We start from the raw sequence: 8,416 nt of genomic DNA on the forward strand, positions 1-8,416 counted from the left end.
CAAAATGTGTATGGCCCTCACCAGAGGCCATCAGTGTATATTTGGAACGTTAAATAAGTCTTATTGCTAGGTTTTTTTTTTTTTTTTCAATTTTTTTTTCTTCAATTTCATTGGCCGTTGGATCCCTTAAGACGTGAGCCACCCCACACTGCGGGGATCCTTTCTCACTCCCCCCCCCCACTCCAAAAAAGAGATTAAGAACCTCTGAATATTTCAATGGTTTAGTGGGCAGCCCTAGTTAAAAGATTAATTTGTATGAAGTTGAAAACTGAAATTACATTAATCAGAGGTCATTTTTATTTGAAACTAGATGCAGATAGAAATATTCAGAAATAAATTGGGAAGTTAAGGGGGGGAGGGCGTGTATTTTGACACATTATATTTTTTCAACATTTGTATATGCATAAGAAACAGACGTCTCCAATGTTTTATATTTATTTCTAGAAAGTACACTATATATTACTTAAAATTTTCAACAACATTTTTATACCAAAACAATACTCTAATGAAAGGTAGTTAGGTAGTAGACATTTTTTTAAATGAAACAAAGTTAAAACAATTCAGAGCACCAAACAAGCACTTGTACTTATTTTGAATTTTTATGAGAAAGCAAAAACAAAAAATTAAAAACAATTGAGCATGAGGAAAACTCATTTACATCATGCTAAGTCTTCAGATCAATAGCATGATCTTATTGTTGTAATCTTGTTGTTGTTGTTGTAAACAACACTCTGTTGTTCAATTTATTTTTTGGTGTTATTGTATCTATAAACTTGATTTAAAACACAAAATTGCCAGCATTTTCATCCTTCCCCCCCAAAAAATGCATTTTCTTAATGGAGCAATCAAAACCAGAGTACCAAGACAGGATTTAAAATTAAATGTTATTGACTATTATATTTATGTGGCAAAGAACAGTCTTAGTGTTTTCTGAAATGAAACATAACTTCAAAATAGTTGATGTACAAAATGTGTTTATTATTATAAAATGTTTAAAAATCCCCACTTCAAAGTGTCGTTTCCCATAACTGTTAACAAAACATTAGTTTAATTAAAAACTTCAGTCACTAATGGGCAAGGGCAAATGAGAACTTCTTTGCTTTTAGTGCTTTTTTCTTTGCAAAAATGTATGAAAATTTCTTTCCCAGCCATTAATAAATAAGTTATAAAAAGTGTAAAATTCAATGTCCCTAATGTGTACTGAAATCAGTTTCCATGGGGAAAATAGTCTGCTAAACCATGGGGAAAACATTTGAGCCTCCCCTCCTTAAAATTTTGCATATGAGAGCCCTTGCTAATGGGCTAATCTTCAAAAAGTGCAACTTTGCTGTCACATGCCTTTTACAGTCAAAACTAAGGAATAATTGAATATTTTTTAATTTCAGCAAAATTATATCCATTTAAATCTGCCAACAGGTTTTTCTTTTTCGTAATAATTTTTATTTATTCATTTCTTTTTTCTTGGTTTGCAGCATGTGAATTCTCACCTCCATGTATTAGAATTTAATTGATTCAAAATAAATGAAAAGATAAAAAAAAAAGGTAAGAAAATTAAAATAAATAAATGAACGACAGATAATGCACATTAGAAATTGCTTGATTTTGTTTCGGAAAGACAAGCATTATAAAGAGTTTTAAATCTAAAAATATTTCCTGTAACCATCTAAAAAGCAATATTATTAGTTAAAATGGTTTGCTATTAAAAAAATTGCATGTTTAAGTTTACCCTGTACAATTTTCTGATTTAAATGTGATTAAGTTAAACATTAAATTAAAAATTTGAAAGATAAATATGCAAAGGAAAATTTGAAAGCTTAATACTAGAAATAGGTAGATGGTTAAAAAGACGTAACCTCCCCCCCCCCCCAAAAAAAAAGAAAGAAAAGATACCAAGATCCTCTAAATATTTTAGTGGTTCAGTAGGGACTCCTGGTTAAAATATTAATTTGAATAAAGTTGAAAATTATTACTTTAATTTGATATAGATAGAAATATACAAAAATAAATTGAGGAGTTGAGGTGGTGTAATTTTAAACATTACTTATTTTCAACTCATGAATAAGAAACAAATGTATCTATTGTTATTTATTTATTTCTCTGCATCATACATCTATTACTTAAATTTTGAACAATATTTTCACATCAAAACAATATTATAAAGAAAAGAAAGACACTTTCTTAATGAAACAAAGAAAAATATCATTCATAGCACCAGTAGAGGACTTGTACTTATTTTCAATGTTGGTGGAAAAGCAATGTTTACATTTAATTTTGACAGAGATTTTAAATACAACTTAGCATGAAGAAAACTCATTCATTCCATAATAAGTCTTCAGGTCATTACCACATAAAGATTACAACAAAAGTCTCTAATATTCAATAATTTTTTTTTTTTTTGGTGTTGTTACATATGTAAACATTATTTCAAACACAGAATTTCCAACATTTTTACACGAAAAAAAAAGAGGAAACGAAGACATTTTTTTCAATGAGGCAATCAAAATCAAATTCAGGGCACTGAAACAGGATTTGTAGTTTTTATAAATTTTGGGGCAAACTATTATTGTCAATAACTGCTTAAGTAACAAAATAAGCAAAGATTAATCTTTGTGTTTTCTGAAATGCAACGTAACTTCAAAATATCTAGATGTTCAACATGTGGTTATTATTACCAAATTTTTAAAAATTCCTTACTTCAAAGTATCATTTCCTAAAACTAAAAACTATGGACAAAACATAAGTTTAATCAAAAATTTCAATCACTTATAAGCATAAAGAAAATAAATTTTGTTACAGGCTTTACTCCCATCTACTCAATCAGGGAGTTTCGATTAGACAGGGCAAAATACACTGATTCTTGTAATTTATTTTCTTTTATACTATTTCTGAATTGAATTTTTGGGGGGAAAAAACCCTTGAATGAAATAAATTGAATTTTTTGTTCAGATTTTTTCATATAGATTGTAATTCCATTCATTACCCCATATCATGGATGGATGAACACGACCTATGTTCCAACATCCTGAAAAATACTTCCAGAACTCAGTCAAACACAGAACAGGTGCATTGAAGTCGGAAGTGGACCAAGAACAGTTGCTACCTATCCCTTCCAAAATTGGAGTTATTTGAAGTTATTCAAATTCTGTCCTGTAGTTTAAGTGGGCAGAAAAATCTCTTCTTGAGAGGGGGGAGGGGATTTCTGCATAACTACAAGAAGAGAATAAGCATCAATGAACTGTACATTTAATGCTGAAGTAAGGTATAACAATAAACAAACCTAAATGCATCTTTCATAATTTTATATATACCTAAATTTTTTAGCCTTGAATTAAATAGCAAAAAATTTATTAAAAATCTAAATTGAAAACAATATTTTTACATGACAAACAAGCATAAACCTTAAGAAATCATTTGTTTTACAAAACAAATTCAAAACTCTAAATCTGGAGAATCAAAACAGAATTCCAGCTATTTCTCAATTTCTGTTGAATTATTGTTTGTTTAACCTCTTTACATTTCAATATTATTATACAAATGAATGATAATAAATTTGATAATAAGCGTGACAAACCAGAAATACAGCATTGTTTGTATGAAGAAGATCAGAAATTTAATTTAATTACACTATTTAGCATTTAAACACAAAATTTTCGTTGGTTTGTATGTCCTTGTTGAAAGTCAAAAGACCATTTCGGCAACAAATTTTGCAAAGTTATCAGCATAATGTGACGCATAACAAACATGAATGGCATATTATGTATGGAAGTTTATTTTTTTTAGACAAGTTTATTAAAATTAGTTTTGATAAAGCTGTCAAGCTAAGTAAACTTGGAAAATGATTTCTGGACATGCTTGTAAACTTAAAATTGGAGATCATTCTACTATATAATTTTTTAAGCAAACAGTACAATATTATCATGAGTTTTCTAGAACATCTGCATCAAGGCTACAATCCAATTAGTGGTTGAGCTTTCTTCAAGTTGCGGAATATCTGGAAAAAACTTAAAAAACATTAAGGGCAAATAAATTTAAAAGCAGAAGTAAAACTCTTTAAATGTGCTAAATCATCAATACGGCTGAACACAATTGGCAGGAATGTTTTTTAAAGTAGTTCATAAAATTATAAATGAAAAATAAATAAACACGTTTTAATTGAAATAGAGCTGTATTTCAACTACTTTGCATTAAGTGTGTTGTAAAGTTGAATTTCAAATAACAGGGTGTGTTTTAAAAACACATGAAAAAGTAAAACACATATAATATGTAGGGGAATATTTTAATTCATCAATCTCTTTTGACCAGCATAGATTGTGTTTTTCATTCATTTATGTACATACAATTATGTACATATTTGTTACTGTGTATCATCTTTGCTCTTAAGAAGAGAAATCATCAGTTTATGATGACTAAAATAAGTAATGAACGTTCGTGATTCTAAATTTTTTAGGCACCGTGAGAAAACTTGCTTGCTTTTCCGGCACCTCACTTAAGAATATCCACAACAAAATTGTGGGGGGAGGTGGGGTACGTTGGACAGTATGGCACATTGTACCGGTCAAATTTATTTTACTAATATTAATAATTTTTATTTAATTTTCTGGCCAACAAATAGCTCCTATGGTCCTACAAATCCTATAATGAAATCACATGGCAGTTATATTGAACAAATTATTTCCCAGAAAGTGTTATTTCAGTAGTCCTGAGTAATTTTCAGAAAACAATAAATTAATTTTTTAATGGTTTTAGTCAAGATTGTGTAAAAAAAATTGAACTCCTGTCTTAAACTTTTATGTGAATACCACTACCTCATCAAAGCGCTTACTTGTGCTTGTAATTGAAAAAATGTGAGTGTGTACTATAGAAACTAATTATAAACTGTTCTTATTTGTCTTTAACATATAAATTTAAGTGAAGTAAAAATATAGAGAATGCAATATACTGATGCTTAAATTTAAATTCTTTAAATAAAGCCACATTTTTCAGTAAATTCATTTATTCATACCAGATATTTCAGCTGGCCACATAAATCAGTTTTGAAAGCCGTATCTTGGGCACCACTGTTTTAGAGCATTTGAATTCCCCTTTATTTCAATGTTCTATTTCCTGACAAAAGTATTGATTTTCTAAAGCCTTCAACAAATTAAGATAAGCTCTGATAAATTGAATATTTATTTATTTATATATTTGTTTCTATGAGTGGTTGAAATGAACTCAGATGCAATTGAATTACCTTTTTAGTGGGCAAGGCAAAATCACGAACATGTAATAAATGAATAAAAATAATGAAAGACACATTACCTTTAAAGTTGATGCATTATAATAATAATATAAGAAAATAAATAACTCTGATTTAAGGAAGCAGTTACTAAAGACTTTATTTTGCATTGGTTGAAAACATCGGATAAATATCAAAATATCCAATATATATCAAAATATTGGATATTTTTGAACCCTGATATTTTCAGAAAATCTCAAAAACCAATGATGATAGCCTTTATTTTAAAATGCAATTCCACACTGGTTAAAATTTAACTCCACATTAATCGAGATAGGATTATTTAAAAATCATTTTCCCACTAAATATCGAAATTTTTACGAACTTGATGTGGGGTGAGAGCTTTATGTACTTTATTTTTCTGCTGAACTAGAAGAGTAGAATTCTTTTAACAGGGTTTGAAATAGGGTTCAATTTCTAGGGGGGAATGACCCCCTTTACTTCAGATTCTAGGGGGGATTTTTTGAAATAGAGGGAGAATTTTTTTAAGTTCTGAAAATTTGTTTCGAATTTTTTTAAAAATCAATTTTTTTTTCATTCTTCTATTTATTTATTTTTAAATTATAATTTTTTAGTATAATATCAACCCCATTTTCAAATAATTATTCAGTAATTTTGCAATTTTATTTTATTATTTCATTTTTAATAAAATATTTTACAACTAAGTAACATACACATACACTCAATTATTTTTTTCAATAGACCATTTTCTGGATCTAATTATCCGAATGGGGTTCGGTCCCCATTGTTTAGAATAATATTTCTACTGCACAAAGACTTTTTTCTGACGATCAAAAAGTTAAAGTAAAAAATTGCCTATACCTTTCGAAAACAGAATGTCATTTCCAGCAGCTTTCGGATCGCATTTCGACCCCGGCGGATCGGAATCAGTTGATGTCGGCGGATCGGAATTCGTCGATGTAACTTGAATTGCTTTGAACTGACGGACGCTAGATTAAATTCTTCTTTCCAAAATAAAAATGGATTTTTAAATTTTTTTTATCTTCTCTGCTTTTTCGGAATGGAGTTCATTATCAAGTTTAAGAATTTATGGGGGGGGGGGGGGAATCCCGCACAAACCTTAGGATTGCGCAGGATTTACCGATTTTCTGCGTGTTTCGCGCAATCCCATGCTCTATTTTAAACCCTGACTCAATTCTGCTTCTAAAGTTTGATTCCAAGAAACGGGTTGTGTCATAATGACACATGATAGACGTGAAACATTTTAACTATTCATCAAACACTTTTGAATAGATTGTGTTTCTTATTCATTTTTTTACATAAAATTATATGTGACCACTGATAATGATCATCTTCTTCCTTCTTAAGAAGAGAAATGATCTGTTTATGATAATTGAAGTAAGAAGTTACAAATGTACATATTGACCTCCGCGCTGCCTGAACGCAGTACATACAACCATACAAAATGAGAAAGGAAGCGAGAAAAGTGTAATGTCTCACTTTTTTCCAATACCTGAAGGCAAGCAAGCCACTGCTTTCCTTCTAACCGACATTGCTTATCCCCACCACTTTTCATCACACAAAAAAGTTGGATCATAACTTCAAAGCCCTCGCAGAAAAAGTTTCACTTAAAAAATCTTTGATTCAGCATTTTATCATAAAAGTATTGATATTTCAACTCGCAAAACTTTAAATGTACCTAATTTCTGACAAACAAGAACTTTGTGGCTGGGAGGACTTTTACAATCTCAAAAACCCATGATAACAGTCCTTATCTCAAAGGTAATTCAACACTTGTTAAAACTTAATTATGTATCAATCATGGCATAATTATTTAAAAATCATTTTCTCAATAAAGATAGAAATTTTTACAAACCTGAAGCGAGGTGATAGCATGCACTTTATTCTTCAGGTGATAAAGAGTAGCATGTAAAGGAAATAACTAGGCAACCTAAAAATTAGTAAACCCTAATTAGAACATAATAAAAAGTACCAACACACTACTTGAAACGAACTTAGAACACCGACGGTGTTCTAAGTTGAAAACTGAGGTGTCACCTCAGTTTTCTGTTTATGATGGAACACACAGCAACTGACATGCTTGTTGAATAAAAAAAAAGAGTAAATTACCAAAATAACCAAAACTACAAACAATTCATTAAATTTTTAATAAATTAGTACATTTTAAATTGGCTCGCTTAACCTAAAAAATCGATAACAACTGTGCCGCGTGTCAAGCAAGTGTTGTACTTCATATCCACCTCAAACGCTTTGGCAAATTCATGTGGTTACATTAATTTCATAATCGATTTGACATTTTTTTTTAAAAATTTTAACTAATAAATACTTGGCAGAAAAACAAAACAAATCGTTTCCTTAAATCTAAATGTTATTAAAAAATACTGCCAGCAAGCACTGAAAGTTCTATAATTTATAAACATTTTATTTCCTCTGCATCTCCTTTCAAAAAACAAAAACTTGACACTGTAAATACTTACGTTGCATAAAGAGAAGATTTATCTCGGAGTTTTATAGCTTGAAGGAACATTAAAAACGGCACATAAGTTAATTTTTGTCTAAGAAATGATCATGAAAAACAAAAACCTTAACATTAAAACATAAGTTAAAATGGGTTTTAATATCAAGTCACATTAATTTGAAATAAACATTTCTGCAACATACAGCATGTAGAATACAAATGATCAATGATCACATCCAGTGAGATGCTCACATCACAAGAGTATGTTTTGTTTACTTCCATTCGTCGCCAAGCACGAAATTGATCGCGCCAAGTCGAATACAGAGATCTATCGTTAAAAAAATTTAATTTACACAATTTAAACTTTTGCCTTGTCTTAAAGTGTTGTTTTTCAATAACGTTGTGGTTGGAATCATCGATTTAATAGAAAAAATAACTATAAAAGACCCAAATAGTGCATCAGAATGGAATTTTAGCACGCCGGAACACATGTTCTTGATATAATTACGCGATAGTTAAAGAAATAGGAATGGACTCACTCAAGTAAAGCTACACACGCATAATTTAAACATTGTAGAACAGTAATATGAGCATTAAAATCTTGGACTCACCTTTAATTTTTCAGATTCTGGGTTTTTCCACAGCACTGTCATACGCTCCATGTTAATCCTACGGGAGAAGAAGAAACACTGCCTCAGGCG

The sequence above is a fragment of the Uloborus diversus genome, chromosome 7 (assembly GCF_026930045.1).
Source record: "Uloborus diversus isolate 005 chromosome 7, Udiv.v.3.1, whole genome shotgun sequence".
Lineage (NCBI taxonomy): Eukaryota > Metazoa > Arthropoda > Arachnida > Araneae > Uloboridae > Uloborus > Uloborus diversus.